Below are 24109 nucleotides of genomic sequence, written 5' to 3' on the forward strand. Positions count from 1 at the left end.
ACTGGCTCCCTGCTGAAAAAGTTTACTGACCCCTGGATTAGATAACTCTTGGAGTTACTTTCAACTCTACAATTCTATGATTCTGTGATTTTCAGTGATAGACGAAGACTAAGGAGTGAAATCAAAGACATCACAGAAAAGCTGACTTTTCAGGAAGGATTTGAAGGAAGTAGAGTCATGGATGTGTCCAGGGGAGGCAATGGCAGGCATGTTAGCTAATTAGTGGGTTAAGAGAAATGGAATTCCTAACTGGGACATAATCTACAATGGAACAGGTAACCCTTGGCCCTTCTGATATACAGTTCCCATCGTTTCTGACCATTCGCCATGCTGGCTGGGAGTTGTAGTCCTCAAGGGACTACAAGACTCACAACTGATTTCCAGAATTTTGTTCTAATGCCAGAGCTCAGCCCCGTTAATGTTAAGTAGATGATGAAATGCACTTGCTTCCTTAGGTTGCATGCACACCATACATTTAAAGCACATCCACCACCACCCCAATCCTGGGAACTGTAGTTTACCCCCAGAGAGTAACAGTGCACAGCACCCTTAACAAAGTAAAGGTCTCAGGTTATTGGGAGGAGGGGTGTTTTAATTGTATGGATTGTACCCAGACCAGGCCTTACCATATAAAGGAGAGCAATTTCCCAGCTCCTCTTTGCATCTTTTCAAGAAAACGCTGATTTACAGGATGCGCTGGAATCCTAAAAAGGTAAAGGTAAAAGTACCCTGACCGTTAGGTCCAGTCGCGGACGACTCTGGGGTTGCGGCACTCATCTCGCTTTACTGGCCGAGGGACCCAGCATTTGTCCGCAGACAGTTTTTCCAGATCATGTGGCCAGCATGACTAAGCCACTTCTGGCGAACCAGAGCAGCGCACGGAAACGCCATTTACCTTCCCGCTGGAGCGGTACCTGTTTATCTACTTGCACTTTGACGTGCTTTCGAACTGCTGGGTGTGATAACCCACTATAAAATGTGTGCTCTAACTAGGCTGATGTCACCAAGTTGGAGAAGAATTTGCTTCAGTGTTTGCTCTGAGCTGGAGCTCCTTAAGTAGGCTGTTACTTGATTTAAAAGCTATGCTGGGGTCTTGGAATCCAAATCTCCCCTCTTATGCATTTGCTGATTCTTATTTTTCTCTATACTTGCAGGCAACAATTAGGAAAGAAAGTGTTCTGCATCACACACAGAATTGCCTTTCTTTTATAACTAAGTAACCCCTTGAATTTTTGGCACTGAAGGATTACCGTGAGGCTCAAGACCCTGTGCCTTTCCCTTTTATATATATAAATAAAATACTGTTTATAAATTTCAGTGTGTCTGTTTGCCAATTATTTGTATTACAAATTTTGAATACAATAAACTCTCATTTGCCCTTGGGCTCTTATATTATCAAAGTACTTTGGATGATGATCTTTCAGTTGAGATTTATATTGCTTATGGAAAATTGGATTTATTATTGCTAATAAGGGTTTATTAGCATAACCTACTAAGAGCAGTATCATTTCCTATCTGAATAATGACTCCAATGTTACTTTATCATTTCCATAGCACTTTAATGTGCAATGTGCTTTGCATTCATCATTGTCCTTGGAAATGAACCAAGAAAGCACATGCATGCATACAAGCAGATTGCAAATGATGAGCTCAGTCTTAAAGACATATAGTTGGAAGTAAACTCCACTGTTCAGTGGAACATGTTTCTATGTAAGCTTCCTGTTTATTATACACCCTCTCCACATTCTTATATATATTTAGGGATGCGGGTGGCGCTGTGGTCTAAACCAATCGCCACCAGGTTACACCACTGCTGTAAGGACGTGGGTGGCGCTGTGGCCCAAACCACTGTGCCCCTTGGGCTTGCCGATCAGAAGGTCAGTGGTACGAATGCCCGCGATGGGGTGAGCCCCCGTTGCTCTGTCCCAGCTCCTGCCAACCTAGCAATTTGAAAGTATGCCGATGCAAGTAGATAAATAGGTACTGCTGTGGCAGGAAGGTAGATGGCGTTTCCGTGCACTCTAGTTTTCGTTCCATTGCACCAGAAGCTGTTTAGTCATGCTGGCCACATGACCAGCCTGAAAGCGAGATGAGGGCTGCACCCCATAGTCAAGTTTGACTGGACTTAACCGTCCAGGGGTCCTTTACCTTTACCTTTATATATATTTATCCTATTTGCCTTAATCTTGCTATCTGCGCATGAAGGCTCATCAGATTTCATGTGTCCATTTCATTTATCTAAGAACCAGTGGAAATATGCAAAGAACAAGCTTTTTTAAAAAAACAAACAAAACAAAAACAAACCCTTCCGAATGTGAATTTCTTCTGTTTACTGAAAGAGAGTTGGTTGTGTGTACATTTGTGTTTTTTATTTATTTAACTCAGCTTGCTGAGTTATTTGGAATTATTTGTGCTTTTCTGGACTCAAGTATGATTTTTAACCAGAAAGAGAAGAAGGAAATAGTATTCCTGGCACACTATCTGCCGCCTTGTTTGTTTTCCCAGTCTCATTCCCCTGCATCCTCTCCCCCAACTGCCTGGGACTTCTCTCTTTCGAGCATCCACATACTGAATATGTGCAAATAAAATACATTATGTATTAGTTTACTCATTTAAATGTTCGCCTCAGTCTTTTCTCAGGCTCTGAACAGCTCGTGTTGTTGTTCAGAAAATAAATATAGAATAAGGTCAGCAAGATAGAAATATAGAGATACGAATTCTGGTCCAAGATATGGAGATGCGGGGGAGGGTGGACAAACATTGAATGTGCTTTCCTGTGCATGCTTAATATTTATCTTTGCACAGAAAGGCTGTCCCTTCTTGGCCCATGAAGACTGAGAGGGGGGAAAGCAGCCATGAGAGTGTTCAGGGCATTATAATTCAAATGTGGCATCTTAAATAGTGTTGGGAGAGCTACAGGAAACCAGCACTGACTCTAGAGCTTCATAGTAATGAGCTTTTCAGCATCCTCACAGTTGTATTTTATTTTTAAAGATACTGTGCTAATTAAAATCACAAGTTGCTGGCTAGAGGCTTCCATAGTCTAAAAGCTTTTGGAAGTCCTTATATAAATCAGCAGTGTATCAAGGAAATGGACAAAGTACTTTTCAGATTGGTATCTTTTAAAGACTGAAGAAGTGATGCCTCCTTTTGTGATGCATTGGGGAAAGGGAGCATTTTCAATGGGTGATGGATGTCATCTAGAATAAGACCAGTGCTTTTTTATTTTATTTTTAGAAAAAAAGGTGCTGGTACTCACCATGAAGTTGTTACACTAAGTGCCACACTTTTAACATTTTTTTAAAAAAGGTGCCAGTACTGCGTACCCTTGAGTATCCCCAGAAAAAAAGCACTTTGCGTTACCCATGTAGCAGAAGTTTCCCCCAGTTCCAGTCAACACACAGAGGCAGTTTAAGTTCCAAGATAATTTATTATTGCAGAATATTAGGCTTCAGTAATACAGCTCCAGTGGTTGACTTATACATACAGTTTGTAGGCTTTGCAGATACAGATACAGATACAGATATATGCAAGTACAAAATATTTGTGTTGCTCCAGCATTTCAAGACATAATGCAGACACCAATTGACAGATTCATTGACTGATTAATGAGCTGATATGCCTTAATTATTTATATAGACGGCACTGGGCCGTTGCCGTAGCACCTGGCTTGGCTGAGCTTGCACCTGGTGGCTTATCTCACACAGGGGATGATTTGCAATCATGAAGAAAATTTACCCCTTCCTCCATGTCCAGTTCCTCGAACAGTAAATTGCACTGGAGTGCTAGAGAATCGTAGGAAAGTTGGGCAAGACAAGGGATTGGAGAGCCAAAAGAGGAGGCTCTTCCACACAGAGATTTCAGGGGTTGGACGTTTGAGAGCAGGAATTGATGGATGTTGGCAACAGCATCTCTGGAGATCAGTTGTCATGACAAATCAGTGCGGTATGGGATGCAACTAGAGCATTGTTATATACAAGTGAGTCACTCCATGATTTTGCCCAAGAAACTACATGGAAAGTAAAGATTCTTTTCAGTGGTGTAGTCAGGTAATTTTAGATTCTGAACTTCATGGTTTTATTGAGGCGGGGGGGGGGTATGATTTATTTATTAGTCCCAAGAAAACTTTCAAACAAAATTACAATACTGGCTTTATTTTTAATTTTTTTTCTTTTATTTTTTGGAAAAATCTGTATTAAACTTTCAACATTAACCTACACAACAATACAATATATACAAACTATATGCACATACTTTACAGAAATAGAAAAGGGAAAGGAAAGAAAAAAGTAAAGGATGAAATACAGGGTAAATAAGATGAACTTCCGATTGTTCTCATTGTACTGTACTGTACTGTACTGTACTGTACTGTACTGTACTGTACTGTATTGCGAGTACAATACTGGCTTTAGAAGGCAGAAGTAATCCATATACTAACAAAATAATGCCCTCAAAAATTGCATTGATGACAGCAGAGCATCAGATTCTACCAAATGCCTGGGAGAACAGATGGTAATGTGTGTTACTTCACTTATTTCAAAATATGGAAAGTCAGCCCGTTTTGCATTGGCAGGAACCCTCCTGCTTCTTCTGCTGAGTAGGGACCCTGACATCTCTCCCAAAGGTCTGCACTGATGGCATCAGTGGAGCTCTTAGAGTTATTTTGGAATTCAGAGGTATATCAGAAAGCAATTCTGTCTCTCTAGCAGCAAATACCATTCCATTTAATTGAATTGCAGAGTTAGTTCTTTTCATTGTGTGATTGCAATCTCACCTGTTAATCTGGAGGTTGCAAATGGATGCTGTAGTTTCACTTACTCTGGTAACAATGTTGTTACTTGACCCAGACCTCTGTGGGAGAGATTGCAGCAGGGCATTATTCAACCAGTTAGTGGGCTAAAGAATTGAGCACAGTTAACCCCATCGTGAGTCATGCCACCAAAAACTGGAGCATCTCACCAGCTGTTGCTGCTCCAGCTTCTGTCTCTGATAGCCATCTGGCTGGACACTCCAGACCAGACCAGCAACCTACCATATTGCTGGAGCCTCTTTAGAGTTGTAGTTGAGCTGTGTGAGAGATTCACTTGTCCTGCAGAAGCACAGTAATACATAAGATGATCCCTCTCTTTTTTTCATTGAGACGGGGAAACATGAAGTTAGATTTTAAAATCAGCAAAGCTTTGTTTGTCGTAATAGTGTGTTTCTCCTATATAGCCTTTGGCAGAAAATATTTGGTATTATTCTGTTTAATTTACGCATTTCCCCCTCCCTGGAATGCACAATATTTAACTTAAATAATCAAGAAGAGTGCTGTAAATTGCTAGCATTATGCTGGTTGTTGCTTCCACCTAGGCTCTGTAATTACAGAAAATTTATTTCAAGCAGCAGAACAACAAAACAAGCCAGTATTCTGGGCTAAACAAATCAGTTCCACTGGCAGCCCTCAAAGAGTTTGGTATTCTTTAATGTTGAGTTTTTTGGGAATCCTTTCCAGTGCAAAGGACCTACTCTGCTCTACTTACCAAAGGAGGGCATTTGGCAAACACTTACAAGTGCTATTAAAAATTTAGGGTTTACTACCAGGGTGTTTTAGCTTTGTTCTTTCTTGTGAATCCAAGAAACACAGAAAGGAGTCAGTGCTATGCAAATCAGGTGTTAAAGACATACAGGGTATGGATCAAAGGAGGCTTAATTGGGAGCAAGCGAATAAGAAAAAAATATATCTGTAGTCACCTTATGTGTGCCAGCTTCCCTGCCCCCCCAACAAATCTGTCACTCTTCCCCCCTGCCAGTTTACTGACATGAACCAGTACATATTACAGCATGCTTCATACTTCCAAAGCCTGACTCTTAGAGTTAACTGGCTGACTCTCTCTAGAAAGGAGAATTTAATTTCCCTTTGGGGAAATACAGGACATATATGTTGATAACCAACTGATTTTGATTGTTGACTTGCTGGGATCCTCTCTTTCTTTGTTTATCTATGAACAAAGGCTGATTCCATATGTATTTGCTACCCATTAGTGCAATATAATGTTGCCAAGATAATTTAAAATTTTACATGTTGGTACCCCTTTCATAAGACAAGCATAGCACATGGTGACTGGCTGCTCTTTGTTAAAGCCATTGTCTGAATGAAGCAGGTTCATTCCTCTATGGCAAATGCCAGATTCAGTTCCTTTCTATCAGTTTCTGTCAGCTGTTAAGTAGCTGGCTTGTCTACCATATGCTCATGCCTATTGCCACATCCCCCAAGTTTCTACCCACCTTTGTCTTATTTAGATTCCAGTTTGTGTGCAGTTTATACAGATTTCAGTTTTGCTCCTGGTTTATATGGCCCTGGAAAATAACAATTCATAGAATCATAGAATCATAGAATCATAGAGTTGGAAGAGACCACAAGGGCCATCGAGTCCAACCCCCTGCCAAGCAGGAAACACCATCAGAGCACTCCTGACATATGGTTGTCGAGCCTCTGCTTAAAGACCTCCAAAGAAGGAGACTCCACCACACTCCTTGGCAGCAAATTCTACTGTCGAACAGCTCTCACTGTCAGGAAGTTCCTCCTAATGTTTAGGTGGAATCTTTTTTCTTGTAGTTTGGAACCATTGCTCCGTGTCCGCTTCTCCGGAGCAGCAGAAAACAACCTTTCTCCCTCCTCTATGTGACATCCTTTTATATATTTGAACATGGCTATCATATCACCCCTTAACCTCCTCTTCTCCAGGCTAAACATGCCCAGCTCCTTTAGCCGTTCCTCATAAGGCATCGTTTCCAGGCCTTTGACCATTTTGGTTGCCCTCCTCTGGACACGTTCCAGTTCCAATTACTGTTGCTGATGCTGTTATTATTCAAGTATAAAAGTTTTTACCTATGAACGAAATTCAAGCCTCACCTTGAATTTAATTGCTTGAACCAGTGTGTTGTACCCAGAACGGAATCTCAGGTAACACAGCCCCAGGGATATTTGCATACAAAGTACATGTCAGTGCATAGTTTTTTCTAGCAGTAAAGTGTACTCCATTTGCCCCTGGATCTTTTTGGCTCTTTGTGTCACTTATTCCCACTGGGCCAAAAACTGCAACACTCTCTCTGACCATTTGCAGTGGTGGCACTGCAGATATCAGGCTAGCAGTTATTTCTATGTGCTGCATGGGGGTGTTAGGGGAGGAGTAATAGGAAGGAAATGTCATGTTCCTTCTGGGGTAGTTTGTCCACCTTTGGTCCCCACCCTGCTGGCTAAACCAGGTGAGGGTCGCTGATGGGTCTCAAACCCTCAATGAGTTAGGACTTCCCCTGCATGCGAAGGCAAGTTCTGGCAGATTGAGTGGATGAGACCAACAGTGGCTTCAGTGGTCCATAAGGCAGTTTCTGCATAGGTTGTAGAGGAAAATGAGGGGCAGACAGGGCTTGTCAGGCTGGAAAGGTAGCCCATCTACGAGATAGAAAACTCTGATCCTAAACTTCTGCTGCCTTTGGGGAAAGGCTAAGGAGTGAACGCTACATAAATTTGGAGTTGGAGACCCTAAGATGGTTGGGTGGTGCCTTGTACGCCGCCTTCCAGCAACTCCGGCAGCCAAGCTGGTGCCAAACAAGTTCTTTCTGTTTGAAAGGCCCCATGTCTTGCAGGGTGTACCCCAGTGCCAGAGCTCCAAGGTAAGTAGTTACCTATTACCAATATGCCACAGTGCCTGCAGAAGTGTCATCTTGACTGCTTATAAGACAAGTAGTTTGCAGCACAGAGGGCAACCTAATCACAAATTCTACCTGAGAATTGTGTTCTCGCCAGTATCATGGTTGGGGCTTTCATTCTGCTAGGTGGAAAGAGTGAAAATATAAAAGGTGAGTAAGGCAATCTTATAGATCTCCATTTTTTGAGTGGCATTGTTGTGTTCCCTACTGAACAGCATGCAAGTGTGTTGTGGTGCATGGGATATTTACTGGGCAGAAAGGGAAAACTTAATGTGTCCTATCCTGAGAACCTTTCAACTACCTTAGAGCTAGTTGTTATTTTCATACATGAATCACTTCCCATTGAGGCATCCCAGTTGCAAATATAAACACTATTTGAAAAACAATTGCAAACATAAGAACAGTTTAAACTAACAACAGCACATAATTCAAAGCAATTCAAATCCTAGTCCGGTAGCAATTTGGATAATTTTTTTTTAGAAGGCTTGCTGAAAGCATATCAGTGAAACCACACCAGAATCCAAAGAGCCACAAGTTCAATCAAGTTTTAGGTTTTCCTCTTATGCACTCACGCTACTTGGGAAACTGCTTAGGAAACAGGACTTTCAGAAGCCATTGCAGTATGTATTTATTTCACATTATAGACTTCTTGATCATAGTAAAACTTAACATTCTAATATGATATAGGAGTCAGTTGTTCAAAAGAGGGGAAAGCCAAATATTTCACTAGACTAATTTTATTTCCTTGTGTGAGACTAAGCAGTTCTTTGCATCTCAGCTGATGGGGTCATAATGGGATCACAACTGGCATGCAATGTTGTAGAACAGATTTCCCCCGTTTGAGTTACATGGAATAGTGCTGTATAGTGTGGGTTATTTTTAGGGGGCTGTCAAGTATGCCACCCTACCTGAGTTCACACCTCTTTCTCTTTATCAGGGTTGACACCTATTCTCTTCTCTCTCCCTCTTGGTCCAATCCGCACTTCTTATCAAAGGGACATGACAAGACATGCAGGATCATTGTGCTATTCCCTTTTTTGTTGTCCCATCTCTTACTCTTTACTTTCTCAGAGCAGAGCAGCCAAATCAATGAGGAGGAGGAGGGAGAGGGAGAGGGAGGAGAGCATTGTCCTCAACAAATACCTGTCAATGATGTTCCTTCTCTTGTAAGCTATGTCCAGTAAAAGTCCATCTATGTGCCACCATAGATCTACCTATGACTGGGGTATGATCCTACAGAGTATTTAATGGCACAAGCCCACTTTCTTTAATAAGAGCATATTGGTGTTAGTGGTTACTGTATGCTTTCCATTAAGAAATATATTCCATGCCTGTTTTAGTACAAAGTTGATGCTTGAAGCATTATAGTACAGGAGACCTCTAGCTCGTTTGAGATTATTAAACAGCCTTGTATTGAACTTATTCATTTGTATGTGAGGATTTCCATGTTTAAAGCTTTTTGTAAAATTAATGTCGAAACTTTTACAAACTGTGTTATAAGGACAAATTCAGAAAAAGCCACATGCTTCTTGCTGATACCCATAAAACAAAATGTGCCTTGCAGAAGCTTCTTGTTTTTCTGAGCTGAACTAAGCTTTGTTTGGAGGTTGATGACATCACCTCATCTCCTAGTAACATCTCTTTAGCTATCGCCTCCCACACTGGTTTGAGAGAGAGTGAGAGAAAGGAAGGATGGAAGAGTGCATTCCTATCACTCTGGTCCTCTAGCTTTTCAGCGTCCATCTGCTTGCTCCATTTTCATGCTTAAAACAGCTTTATGGATCGTTTTGTTTTCGTTTTGGCTTGGGACGAACAATAATGTTGGCACATAGTTATGAAGTGACAACCTATATTATGAAGGGAGGGAACCTCATCCATCAAAAATCACATTTTGGTACAGGGTCACAGGCGAACAAAGTGGCTTGTGTCAGGTTGAAACAGCACTCGTAAAAGTTAGTGTGTTTGAAGCTGGTGGTTTGAAGTCTATTTATTTTGCTTGAAAAGCTCAAATGGCCTGCTGCTGAGTGCAGGACCAAAAAGGGGGGGAGGGGTCTTCATAAATTATTACTTGAAGGCTAACCACCGTCCTTTATGAGGTGGAATGGTGCCATCTGCTTTTTCAGATCTTTGATTTATCTTTCTTCCCATTATGGAAAGGAAATGCTCCTGTGTAAATAAACTTGTGTACATTCTTGGATAAATTTATCTTTTCCCCGTCAGCTCATTTGGCCTGTACAATTTACCAAAATCTGAAGATATTGTGTCCACTGAATTTTGAAATAAAATGCTTCACTTTACCTCAGACCCTTACTGGAAAAAATATATACATCTTGCCCATATATTACTTTTGAAGTACAAATGTATACTTTTACAAAACTTTCAGCCCCTGTTGTGGTGATGACAAGGGAGGCACAGACAGAATTGCAGCCAGCTCGTTTAGGCTCATTATCAACTTTAGAAAGCCGCTAATCGGGAATTAATGTCTAATTTTGTGTGTGTGTGTGTGGAATAATGAAGCCCATTAGCAGAAGTTCAAGAAGTTTCACGGGGCGTGTCTTTGAAACAGTAGCTGAGAGGTTGATGAATTGGGTTTCTATGCCTTGTCATGAAGCATTATTGGTATGGAATGTGGATCTGGGTGCCCAAATGTGTGTAGGCGACTTTGTTTGCATCCCCGCTCTGAGGATTAACATGCTGCGATGCTTGAATGCCAGCAGAATCTCTCCCTTCCCCCTTTCACTCTCAACACTCTCCCCCCCCCCCCAACCCCACCTCATTCTGCTGAAGTCGTTTGGTTTGTGCTGCTTTTTCCTGTGAGAGGATTAGGGAACAGGAGAATGGCTTTGTGAGGAGAGAGAGAGAGAGAGAGGAGAGCTGAGAAGAAACTAAACTAGAAGACTAGCCTTTCAGAGTTCTTTCCATTGAGGCGAATTGCATGTGATGCAGCAGCTGGGGGCTGTTGGTTTTCTTTTCAGCTCCCTACTGTAAGAGAAGCTGGTAAGATTATTTTTCCCCTTGTTCTCCTGTTCTGTGATGCTCTTGTAATTGCCTTATTGAAGGGACTCCTTCAGGAGGAAGGGAAGTTGGTTAATGATACTGAGGACACGCTGCATTGTCTTTCCTCCCCCCCCCCCCAGTAAAGCTACCTAATATTTGAAGAGGGACTATTTACAGTACAGAGGGGGCAGTTTTTGGTAGGAAAAGTTGTTTTTCTCCTTTTTGCTAAAGTACTCTTAATCTAAAACGGGGGGGGGGGAGCATGGAGGGAGGGAGAATATTTATCAAGTCGTACCAAACTGTTCGGATATATTTAAAGTTTTCAGAAGTATTTTGGGTGAGGGGGAGCCATTCCATCCGTTTGCAGCCTTCTTGATGTTATCAGCTTTGTCACTTTCCTGGACTAATTCCAGATCTCCTGGGGTGTGTGTGAGAAACATATATTAGAACCCTATTTTTCACAGGCTCCACAAAGACAACAGGGACTGCTTGTCTTAGCAACAAAAGCTAAGCAAGCAACTCCTTCTGGAAGGTGAAAAGGAAGGAATACCTTCTGAAGAGGTAGGGAGAAGTGAAATTAATCTAAGAACAAGGAATGAATGCAGTAATGTTTGGCTACATTTGAATGAAGCAGCATGGCTCAATATATACCTCAAATGCTATTTGAGTTAACTATGATTATTCCAGTTTTTTTACGGAATATATGCCACAGTGGCAATTTGTATTTTGTTTGAGTCTCTTGCTTCATTTTATATATGTGTGGGAACTGTTAAGTTTTAAATTCCTTGACAGAGCAGAGATATATAAACTTGGCTTGACGGCAATTTCAAGGAAAAGTTGAAAAATTATTGTGCCTGTCATGGATAGCATAGACGTAATTACAAACAAAACCTTTCTTTTTGGTCAAGTAAGAAATCACAAATCAAGAAAGTAAGGAATGATTGACAATAATTAAAGTGATGATTGACATGTTTTTTTGTAGCACCCTTCCTTCCTTCCTTCCTTCCTTCCTTCCTTCCTTCCTTCCTTCCTTGTGATTAAATTCTTACTCTTTTATTCAGCATTCCTATCTGAAGTAACACTTTATATTTATTACTGTGGATAAAGACATGTTCTTTCTCTTCTTCTGCATCCCACCTTCCCAAAACACTTCAAAGAAGCGACTGTGTTATATTATTTACATTATTATCTTCAGCTTTTCCTGACTTAGATCTCATTCAAGCCATCAACTGTTAGGGCAAAAGTCTGCAGGCCATAGTCATGCATAAGTGGTATAGGAAGCAGGTCATTACTGTGGGTGCTTTGTAGCTTGGAAAGAGGGTGCTAATTTTAGGAAATGGGGTTGTCATGGAGCCCTAAAGAGTGGTGGCGGGTGGGGTGGAGTGTATCTGCATGAACATTAGTGTTGCTGAGTCATGTGATTTCATTATCTCAAATACAAGACCCACTGTAAACAATTTTTACATTTAGCCCTTCCTCCACCTCCTCCCTCCATTCTTTCCTCTCACACAGACACTGGTTGCTAGGGTAATACGGTTTTTAAAAAATTCTGTCACATAATACCACAGTGGTGTTAGTGGTTGGTTACTTACTGAGTTGTTTCATGCAAAGCCTGAGTAGTCTCAACAGGGGTATTCATTGTGCTCAGTGTTCATTTAGATGTGTCACTAGTTCAAATTAGTTTTCTGAAATATAAATATCACTAGTATACACCCAGTTTTGCCAACTCTTTAACCAGCAGCTTCTTTTTTTAGAAACACACCCACCAAATGGCCATTTCTGGTTTTATATAGATTACTGCGTACTTTAACTGTGTGTATTCTGTGTTTCAATTCCACACTTTTCAAAGTAAGAATTTATTCATTAACATGTATATGCAGAATGACACCTACACAGCTACACACCTGTTGAGAGCAGCTATGGAAATTGGCTGCTTTTTCCATTTTACTTAGTTCATAAATGCCAGGCTGCTCATCCTGGTTTACTAAAGTGCTCTGCTGTGCCCCAATTGGTTGTCAGCTGATGGTATTAATTTATTTTCATTGAGGCATAAAACTCTCAAATCTGATTTGTGAAGGAAAATGGCAGATCTTTGAATCCAAATTAGCAACAATCTCTACTGTGGGGTTGGTTTATCCTAACAATTTAAGGAAAATAAAAAGCACATGCTTTGCAATCAATGGGGAATTTGCCATCACCCTTGGAGGGAGTTAGGATTTAACAGTCTATAAGAAGATTTGAATACAGCAGTGTTTGCTCTGTAGTCCTCTTCAGATAAATAACTAGGGAACACTATACAGAACCTATATACATATGGCAACATCCTTACACAACAAAACTTCTGGTTTCTCTTCTCTGTCCTCCAGCCTTTCATGCCCCTCCCCCCATATCTGCTCTGTGGGGGGTCTCTAGATTTTATGGGAATGGAGGCGAGGTGGAGATGCCACACAGCACAAACAGACACCTGCTCATGCGATACTGGATCTCACCCTTATGTTTTCCGTTTTTTGCTCTGTGGAGTTCTTCAGCTGAATGCATCAAAGTTGATGGCTGAACCTTCTAGAGCAGCTGGGGGTGGTGCTAGGGGCTACAAGGAAGATGAGAGAAAGGGAAGAGCCTTTGATGTTGTCCAATAATAATTAGCCAATTGGAGCATCCCTTTCAGGAACCAGTCAGGGGCAGGTTAGCAGTAAAACTTAAGTGAGGTTAACTCGTTATTAAGAGGAACCAAAACAGTGCACACCTAGTGATCCCACCAACTCTTCTCAGTAGGTCTTGCCCCAATGAGACAGTTGCAAGGACTGAAGGTCCCCACCTTCCCACCTCTCCTGATTCCTTCGCCAGCTGCCTAAGGCTCCTTCACCTGGCCTCTTTGTTCTGCCCTCTTCATTTCTCTGCCTGTTCTGAGAGACCAGGGGGAGAGGAGCTTGTCACAAGAGGAGGGAGAGCTTCCCTGGCTTCTTCAGCAACCTACCTCCACTCTGCCTCTTGACCACCCTCTGATGATGCTTCTGATTTTGGACTGCTGTCTGCCACAGTCTCTTCCTGCTCATTTAACCCTGTTAACTCTTCCATTTCTGACACCTCCCTCTTCCAGTCTGCTCCTTCTCCCTTTGACCACTCATCATCATCCCACCACCAATCCCCCTGCTTCTGAGCCTTCTTCCTTTGGGGTTCTCCAGCTGGTGCCTCCCATCATTCCTCTGCATTCAGCCAGTCCATGGCAATCTCATAATGTCAATACTCGTAGAAGGTTGGTTGAGGATACCAGAAACTGGGAACTTTGCAGATCAGATTTTCAGATAACTGGAAGCTCTGCCAGAAGTTCTCTTTAATTCTGCACTTTTCAAATGCTGCTGCTTTTTATTATGTTTTTAAAATACTGCATATGATTATAACCAGAAAAATATGATCTATTTAATATTTTTATTCAACATGAAAGTTGAATGAAGTTGGGTTTACCTTTTCAGATGAATGGTGGGAAGTAAATGAGTAAGTACCGTAGTTTGCTTACAAATGTTTTGTCTTCTGAGTGATGTAAAATGGGAAAACTCGAAAAGCAATGCATCCCATCAGACATAACCCAGTAGTGTAGGTGGGAAACACTAAGACTGAGTTCAGTTTAAAATCGGATGAGTTCAACTCACATATGCATATAAACACTATTTTTGTGTATGCAGCCTGAATCGCAACTCTGACAGATCTTAAACAAACACTAACAAGAACCACAAAAAATATATTTATTATAGGGATTAATATAAAGTATGTACAAAATCAGGTGAATATAAAGATAGGGGGTAGCATTGGAATCACCTTTGCCAAATTAACCCCCTGTTTAAACAGAGCTGGTCATTCAGTCTTGCAAACACTAGGTCTTGTGAAACCCTGTGCACAGGGCACTTCAATGACTTGACAGTCAGCTGATCATCAGAGCTTCATGGGCAAAAACTGGTGATCTGACATCATTGTGAAGTCAAGTGATTGGCGGGTAGGCAGCTTCGTCCACCTTTCAGACTTGGTCCACTGGGGGAGGGATAGGTACGTCCACACCTGTACACAAATATGTGAGCATCTTGGATTGTTCTGTTTTACTACCATGTGCAGAAGTTGAAGAATAGTCCTAAAAGCATGTTTAAAAAGTTAACTATAGCCATTGCACTATCATTAAGCAGAGTGAGGCAGCTGCCTCAGGCGACCAATGCCTGGGAGTGGCAGCAAGGGCCTGGAGTACAAAGCTATGGGTGCCTTGTCCCCTGCCCTGCGTCTCCTGAGCCCCCTGGGAATGGGGGACATAATGACCTGGCTTCAGCTGTGGTGGAGCCCATACTGAAGTAACCATCTCATGTAGAATGTAGGGTGCCATCTTATCCTTCACCCCAGGCAGCCAAATGTCATCAAAAGACCCCCAACTATAAGGGTAGTTTTTAAAGGGACTCACTCAGTCCTTAAATTAGACTGCTTAGGTTTTTAGTCAACTGCTACTTTCTTGCACAGCTGGGAAGAGTGATTTCCTTTCATCTCTAATTGACTGTGAAAGAGAAAGCTTTTTCTTTTTGTTGTATTCCCCCTCTTTGCTTCCTCATCTCTTTGATATAATGCATATCTCTTTGTGAAATGCACAAGACTTTAAACAACTGAGGTGTCCTCCTGCCCTCTGCTACCTTACTGGTCTTTATGGCTACTGCTTGTGGACATAGCCTTTCTATTTCTGCTTCTGTGACCCAAGCGGATAGAAGCACCCCAGAACTAATTTATACTAGATTGTGGACGAACACTATAAATTCCTAGTTCGGGCCTCAAGTGAAACACGTTACAAACCATGCAACTGAATTTAAATAAAGCAAATATAGATTACATCAGTTACTAAGCAATTGTTTATAGTAAGATTGTTTATAGTTCATTTTGCTTGTTTTTTGCTCCATTGTGATGAGTGATCAGGTTGGTTGAAAGTGAACTTAAGGATGCAGAGTAGTACCTTATGGAATCGTTTCACAAGTCTGTGTTATCTCAGAAGCCACTTTTCACTCTTGTGCTGCGATCCCTGCACTAGGCAAGCCCATTCATGCTCTCAGTCCTGCAGAGAGGAGGAGGAGGAGGAGTTTGGATTTGATATCCCGCCTTTCACTCCCTTTAAGGAGTCTCAAAGCGGCTAACATTCTCCTTTCCCTTCCTCCCCCACAACAAACACTCTGTGAGGTGAGTGGGGCTGAGAGACTTCAAAGAAGTGTGACTGGCCCAAGGTCACCCAGCAGCTGCATGTGGAGGAGCGGAGACGCGAACCCGGTTCCCCAGATTACGAGACTACCGCTCTTAACCACTACACCACGCTGGCTCTCTGGAGAAGTTCCAGAGACCAGCAGTGATTATTCTCTGCAACCTTTCCCCAGGTATACAAGTCAATGGCACTTTGGGAGAGATAAAATATGCTTTTCTTCCAGTCTGATTAAAGCAGAGAAATATATGTCTTTGCATACAGGATATTTTCTGCTTCTCTCAATTATTTTGAGGCTCCGAAGCACTGGCAGTAGAATTCATTCAAAGTTGCATGTTAAAAGTATATTCAACTCTTATTACTATTTTATAGCAGATGCAGTTGAATTTTGACATTTTTCTCACGCTGCTTGTTAAAGGCTGATTCCTTTTAGAATGCTAGGAAGGCAGTTGGTATTGGCAGCTAAACACAAGAAACACCCTGTAATGCCTACAAAAACACAGCCTCTGAGACAGCCAATGGCAAGCCTCCATTTCTATCATTCTTGTCTAGGCATTCTCAGAAATCTGCTCAGTATTGCTGTGACCTCAGTAAGTGGAACAATTTGTGATTTACAATGGATTAAGTGAGATCAGAGTTAATGCCTGTTGTGTTCTCTGATTTCATATCCCATTTAGAAGGCAATTTATCTGCTCCTGTATTGGAGATGGGAGACTGAACACACATCAAATAGCTACTACTAAGTAGCTTTCGTGACCTACATGCCCAGTGTATAGGGTTGGGTTTTTCAGGCAGCATTAGTTAGTGAAACCTTTTCCAGAAAAATGGTTGGAAATGTACTATTGATTCACACCAGTCTCAGCAGACCAAAGCCAGTAGTGGATACATTTTGAAAATCTGAATGTTCACATTACCCCAGATAGAAACAAGAGGGTATAAATTGTCTTTGGTAAATTGTAAACATGTTTCTAATAAATTGTGCGTTGTGGGTTGGTAGAACGGTTTTCCATTAGAAATAGACCACAGGGAACCTGCTTTAGGCCAGTTCAGTTTGCAATACATTCAGTAAAGTTTGCAACATGCCTTTTTTCTTGAGTCCTGCTTCTTTATTTCAGGGAATCATATGCACGTCAAATCTAATAATTCCTTTACTTCAAAACAATGCAGTCTCTGTTGCATTCTATCAATCAATGGATATCGACAATATCCCCTGTTTTATTTTATTTTTCAAATCTTGCTTTGATAAATCCTAGTGACGTTTGTAAGATTAAGAATAGTATTTCAAACTGAAGATAATTTGCTTATAGTCAAAAATCAGTGAGTAAGACCAAGTGCATCTTCCATTCATAATACTTTCCTACAAATAGATATTATTAAGAGATGATTGGGGGAAATAATTGTATTACAGTTAGAAAATAGTTATAGGAATCTACCTCCTGCTATGTGTTCTGAAGTATTTAGTAATCGTTATTGCACCAATGAACTTGGGACCAATGTGCATTGCCAATTTTGATATTGTACATTTGGTATAATATTTGTTAATTGTTGTGATTATAATGTTTGAAAATCATGCAGGATTTTGTACTACTTCCTTTACCTTTTGTGCTTCATTTATACATTCATCCACATTGCTATGTATTTTTGCGACAAATATGACATCACACTACAGAGACTAAATGCTATATTGCTGTTTCATCACTAAATTTGCAAAGTCCCAACAAGATCCGTAGAACTAAAATACGGAAGGTTTATACTGAAGATGCTGACATTGGGATAATGCTGACAAATATATTAAGCTGAGATAAGGCAATTGAAACCTCTGGTCTGCAGCTGTGTGATGTTTGCCTTACTTAGTGTCTTGAGCCCACTGAATCATGGCTACGAACCAAACTGCTTATAAATGTGTGTCTGCATGTGCAAATTTGCGCCTCCTTTCCACAACATGCTTCTCTCCACCCTCAAGCCCAGGGATCAGCAGACTTTTTCAGCAGGGGCCAGTTCACTGTCCTTCAGACCTTGTGGGGAGCCAGAATATATTTTGGGGGGGGGGGTAATGAACAAATTTATATACCCCACAAATAACCCAGAGATGCATTTTTTAAAAAAAGGGGCACATTCTACTCATGTAAAAACATGCTGATTCCTGGATTGTCCGCGGGCCAGATTTAGAAGGTGATTGGGCCGGATTCGGTCCCAAGCCTTAGTTTGCCTACCCATGCTCAAGCCTATCTCATGATTTTTTTAAAAAGCAAAAACATCTATTTTCACATGGACACTTCTTATTCTAAATGCAGCCATTGTTTGTTATGTCTAGCCAGTAATTAGACCTCAGATGGTGAGGCAATTTCAGAACATGGTTTACCAATTTACATGCTAATCCGGCAGACTGTGGTGGAGCCATGATTAGTGCAGACTCCATCAACATCTTAATTAGCCCTGGTCCCAGCATGGAGCAGTGGTGGCTATCTTTGTAGCTCTGAGAATGTTTGCTTTTTTTAGGACAAATGCATGTTCCCCAAAGCCTCCCTCCCCCCCCCCCGCTAATTGCTGTTTAAAGGAAGAAACCCAGTTCCTGAGAGAGGCTAAACATGCCTAAAAGAATGAAGCAGCAACCTATTCAGGGGACGTTCCCATTCTGCAGCTTATATTAGAGAGTAGCCAAAGTAAAAAAATGAAATACTAGTAAGGCAACTGAACTGATTTAGATTGTCTTAAAGTATGGCATATGTTGAGGGGGAAGTGTAACAACTTTTTGACACTGATATGGACGGCTGACAAAAAGAAGAGTGATTGCTAAATGTATATAAATATTTAGATACACACGCATACATATATACACACACAGTGTATATTTATAACTGTAACTGTTATATCAGTTAATTTGGATAATTTAGACTAGACCAATGACAACAGGTTTTTTTAAATAGAGGTAACTGGTTTAAATACTCATTTTTAATGTCTAGTCCAGGGGGGCTGCAGAATTACTCATGAGTACTTGTGAATTATAACTACGGTAATCATATAGCAAAAGTTAAGCAGGAAATAAAAATTATTGTTTGCATATGTGGGGTAAATAACTTAAACATATAACTCTGTAAAAGCTTCAGACATGCTGAAGAACATAGCAGAACAGGTACACTAAATTAGGACAAGTATAATAGCCTAGGAAGGTATCATGTTGTGGTACAAGGAATCCTGTAATGTGTTTTCCACCTGCATATGCTCTGTGCTAAGCCACAAATACTTGGTGGTTTTGAATGATTTAAAATATTTTCCTTTAGCATCTAGTAGACCATATAAATTTACATCTGCAATGGAAGTGTTAATCTGGTGCCTAGATTACATACATAGGAGTTTCATTGCCAAATCTAAAAAAAAGAAAAGAAAAGAGTTCATCTAGTCCAACAGTTGTCAGCCACAAGTCTCTGGGAAGCTCAAAAGCAAGGCATGATGGAGACAACTATGTTTTATAGACCAAACCACCGAGTCTCTTGGACTTGCCAATTAGAAGGTTGGCGGTTCAGAACCCCACGACAGGGTGAGCTCCTGTTGCTCCGTCCCAGCTCCTGCTAACCTAGCAGTTCAAAAGCACATTGGTGCAAGTAGATAAATCGGTACCGCTGCAGCGGAAAGGTAAATGGTGTTTCTGTGCACTCTGGCTTCCGTCACGGTGTTCCGTTGCATCAGAAGTGGTTTAGTCATGCTGGCCACATGACCTGGAAAGTTGTCTGTGGACAAACTCCGGCTCCCTTGGCCTGAAGAGCGAGATGAGCGCCGCAACCCCACAGTTGCCTTTGACTGCACTTAACTGTCCATGGATCCTTTACCTTTTTTACCATTTATAGTGTATCTAGTACAGGACTGGGGATCTTCCAGCCTGCAGGCTTCATAAGGCCCACCAGACTTCTTTATTTATCCTGTGAAGCCATTTCAGCCAAGCCACACCCTCCTGCCCTACACTTAAAGTTATATATGTTACCAGGTGTGGTCAGGTAAAAAGCAGGACTTGGACAAAAGAGACTTTGCAGGCAAAGCCCCTTGTGCAGCACTTCCAAGTGCTGGCTTCTCAGCTGGTTGTTGTCACTTGGGAAGCACTGTAGACAAGGCTTCCCCAACACTAATCAGCAAATTTTTAGTGCTTCAGAAGTATGGCAAAAATGTGTGAAGGAATGCTTCATTTTGTTTGTTCTGAACCCACTGTCAACCAATCCATTCTGGTGAATTTCTATCCATTCTCTCCACACTACTAATACTAATATAAATGCCTATCATGAGTCTACCTTAGATGTTGTCACCATCTGAGCAACTTTAATCCTTTTTTCTGTCCCTTCTCTATGACTTTCTTCTTGGGACTCGGTAATAAAAACTGACCATAGTATATGAAATGCAGGTGCACCATAGATGCAATAATTAAAGGCATTGTGAGATTTTGTGTTGTATTTCCAGTCCATTTTCTAGGTTGAAAATGTGTCTGTCAGCTCTTCCCAGTAAGCATCTTTAAAGTTAATCACAGTATCTGCCCAGGGGTAGTGACCCATAAAATGGAGATTGCTGTAAGTCCAAACTCCAAAAATGGCAGAATCAAGGGACAAATTTAAAAATTTTCACTTGCTGCCTCAAGCTGTTCCTCCAATAAACAAACGAAAACATGCCAAAATTCTTCAGAGTAATGCAGAATAATGATTTATCTTCCACTCTTCTGTACATTTTGCAATAACAATTTTATAGTACCACAAATATTGACCTAGGATAGAACATTAAGACACCAAACCTCCAAAATAAACAGGCTTCAGAATATGTTTTATACTAACATTTTTTATGGACACTCTTGCAAAATAAAGGGGAGATTTATTTATTTTTGTTTGGCATGTCCTCTGCTTTAGCTAAGATATTTGTGGCTTTGGTCAGTCCCCCTGCATATACGACCGAGAGCCAAGGACTCAGGGGAAATTTGTCAGAGCAACCACATTCTTCCTGGGTTCAGAGACTTGTGAATGTTTGTGAAAGTCTAAGGAGCCTGTACCAAAAATATAACACATAATTTTTGTGTATTTCCCTTCCCATTAAAAAACAAATTAGGATAAAATTGATATGACATGTCAGATAGAGAGCCTAGATTGGGACTGGAAGGAAGTAAAGGTCACTTTACACTTAATGGGGTATCACTTGGATCTCTTCCTTTTCATGTGCTAATGTCATTTGGGCACTGCAAATGCTTTTTCCACATGTGATTTTTGTTACCATGGTTAAGAACCATGAAACTGAGTGCCCCTCTAGGATATTCTCATTGCGATTGGATCTGTGTTAGGCATCTGATCCTTATGTGTACATTGCCATTCATGCTGTGCTCACCATGACATCTGTTGCCATTTGTGATGTTATTCTTCTCTTTTTTATTATTTGAAAAACGAATAACATCTTGTTTAAGTTTCATGAATTGTCAGCTAGTCCCACAGAGTAGGGGTTCCTTTTTCTCATCCCTCCCGCACATCCAAGAAGACCCTTTGCTGTAGGGATACGGTTATATTTGTTACAAAGTCCCCTCCTTTCTCTTTGCCATCTTTGACTACAAAGATCAGCTTTTATGCGCTCCCCTATTTAGTACACTTTAACCTCCTGCTCTGTGCAGCCTCTGTGCATAATTCTCAGTGCTTCAGCAGGATGCATTCCATTATTATTATTATTATTATTATTATTATTATTATTATTATTATTATACCTCCCTTCTTCTATGTACTCATCTATAAAGGAGGAGGGAAAGACTTGCCAATTTTATCTTCTAGTCTTTACAGCCTCTGCACGCACTTCTTAGTGACTATAAAAGATGCTGTGTATCCCACCACCATTCTCTCCCCCTCCCCTGTGCAAGGGTTTGTGCATTCAGACACCAGTACTTTTCACTTTAAAGCAGTTCCAGCACAGTACACTGTTCCACCTCAGATGGGGACCTTGCCTCTTCGTCACTGCCTCCTGACCTCAACTGCATCTCTCATTTTCTCCTACCCCTACCCATTCACTGTTGACAAGATAGCAACATGAACCCTCCATGCTTCATTTGAAGGGGCCCTTCCTCAGAGTGAGGCATTGTGGGTGAGGCTGCCCGTGGAGCATGAGGAATTGTGGGAGAGTTCATCAGGTGCCTGCACCACTGCCTTCCTGCCAGTGGCGTAGCGTGGGTTGTCAGCACCCGGGGCAAGGCAAGTAATTTGCGCCCCCTAACCCGTGGATTTGCGCCCCCTAACCCGTGGATTTGCCCTAACCCCAGATGTTGCGCCCGGTGCGGCCGGCCCCCCCTGCACCCCCCACGCTACGTCACTGCTTCCTGCAGCGGCATCAAACTCTTTTCAGACTATTTTAGTAATTGCTAAAATTTTGGATCTTATACAGTCATTGGATGCTATTGTGGCAAAATGATGGTGACAACACATGTGCTCCATGGGTGACCTTCCTCACACTGCCTTGTTCTGAGGAAGGGCCCCTCCGAGTGAGAAATGGAGCATTGTAGGTGCAGTTGCAGTCGGCTGTCCTGTCAGTTACACCTCATGCATAGCCTTGTGGGCAGTGGATGCAGAGTTGGGGCACATACAATGCGCCTCCCCTCCTATTCTGCTACCTGAACCATTGGGTTCAGTGAGGATCATGTTAGGGCTTGCCTTGCCTCATGGAAAAATGATAAAAGTACCACAACATCAAAGCAGATTCAGGATTTATAGCAGTGGCCAATACCGCTCTTGTTCCTCAACAGGGCATTACAGAAATAATCAGTCTCGTGGGACACTGAGTAATGCTCACAGACAGGTAGAAACTGAGCATAATTTGACAGGAACAATGACACAACCTACAGAAAAACTAGTTACAGATAGGTAGCCGTGTTGGTCTGCCATGGTCAAAACAAAATAAAAAAATCCTTCCAGTAGCACCTTAAAGACCAACTGAGTTAGTTCTAGGTATGAGCTTTCGTGTGCATGCACACTTCTTCAGATACACTGAAACAGAAGTCACCGGACCTTTCTATATAGCGAGAAGGTGGGGAGGGGTATTACTCAGAAGGGTGGTGGGAATGGGTGATTGGCAGATAGCTGCGATGAGCCTGTTGACGACTCTTAACGACTGCAATAGGTCTAACAGGAAAAAGCAAGGGGTGAGAAGGTGAAAAATGGCTTTGTCATGTATAATGAGATAAGAATCCAATGTCTTTGTTCAAACCAGGTCTCTCCATAGTTTTAAGTTTGGTGATAAGTTGCAATTCAGCAGCTTCTCTTTCCAGTCTATTTCTGAAATTCCTTTGTAATAGAACAGCTACTTTGAGATCTTGTATAGAATGTCCTGGGAGATTGAAGTGTTCTCCTACTGGTTTCTCTGTCTTGTGGTTCCTGATGTCGGATTTATGTCCGTTTATTCTTTGGCGTAAGGTTTGGCCTGTTTGTCCAATATAGAGAGCTGAAGGACACTGTTGGCATTTGATGGCATACACAATGTTAGACGATGAGCAATTAAATAGTCCCGAGATGGTATGTGTGATGTTGTTGGGGCCAGTAATGGTGTTGTCCGGGTGTATGTGGCAGCAAAGTTGGCATCTGGGTTTCAGAAAAACTAGACTAGGAATCCTGCCAGAAGGATCCTTGTAGGATACATACACATGTTCACTAACATGTATGCATGTATTGTGCATATAAAACAATACTGAACCTATCCTATGCCCACATGCATGTAAGGAAATCTCCAAAGCCCTTCTAGTTGAAAAACAGTTTAAAGCAAGAGTAGTATGAAAAGAAAGAGTGGGAAAGGGTTTTTTTACCCTCTCATTAGCAGCAATTTACCCAAACTAAATTGTCCCCAATCTTCCCCTAGAATTCCAGATAGTTTACTTCTATCATTCTGTAATCAAGTATCTTATGAGGAATTGTCCAAACTGTCTGTAGAACAATCTACATACTGCTCTGCCTACTTTCATTTTTCTGCTAAATTTTGCACTCTCCTAAGGTTTTATTTCAATTGGGGAGAAGGGTGTGTCCTTACTTACATACATTTCCATGTAATTTTTATTTTGCTACTCACATGAAATTACTTGAAACCAGTACTTTTCCTGCTAGAAAAAAAAAGATGGCAGTACTGCGTACCTTTGAGTACTGCCAGGGAGGGAAAATCACTGTTTGAAACCTACTTGGGAACCAAATGATGTTGTTCGAATTCCACTGTGTGTTTCCT

The 24109-nt window shown here is 41.4% G+C and overlaps 1 protein-coding gene across 2 annotated transcripts in view; it reads left to right on the top strand.

The window, feature by feature from the left end:
* The window catches only part of MID1 (midline 1), a 283968-nt gene that overhangs the window by 125188 nt on the left and 134671 nt on the right, over window positions 1-24109 (top strand). The window contains exon 1 of one of the 2 annotated variants that reach the window (XM_081858700.1): window positions 10481-10689. The exons of the other annotated variant lie outside the window; for it this stretch is intronic. The gene's annotated coding sequence lies outside the window, so the exon portion shown is untranslated. Of the gene's footprint in view, window positions 1-10480; window positions 10690-24109 lie in introns of those variants that run through there. 2 annotated transcript variants of the gene reach the window in all.

Source organism: Podarcis erhardii, assembly GCF_964252035.2.
Source record: "Podarcis erhardii genome assembly, chromosome: 4".
NCBI lineage: Eukaryota > Metazoa > Chordata > Lepidosauria > Squamata > Lacertidae > Podarcis > Podarcis erhardii.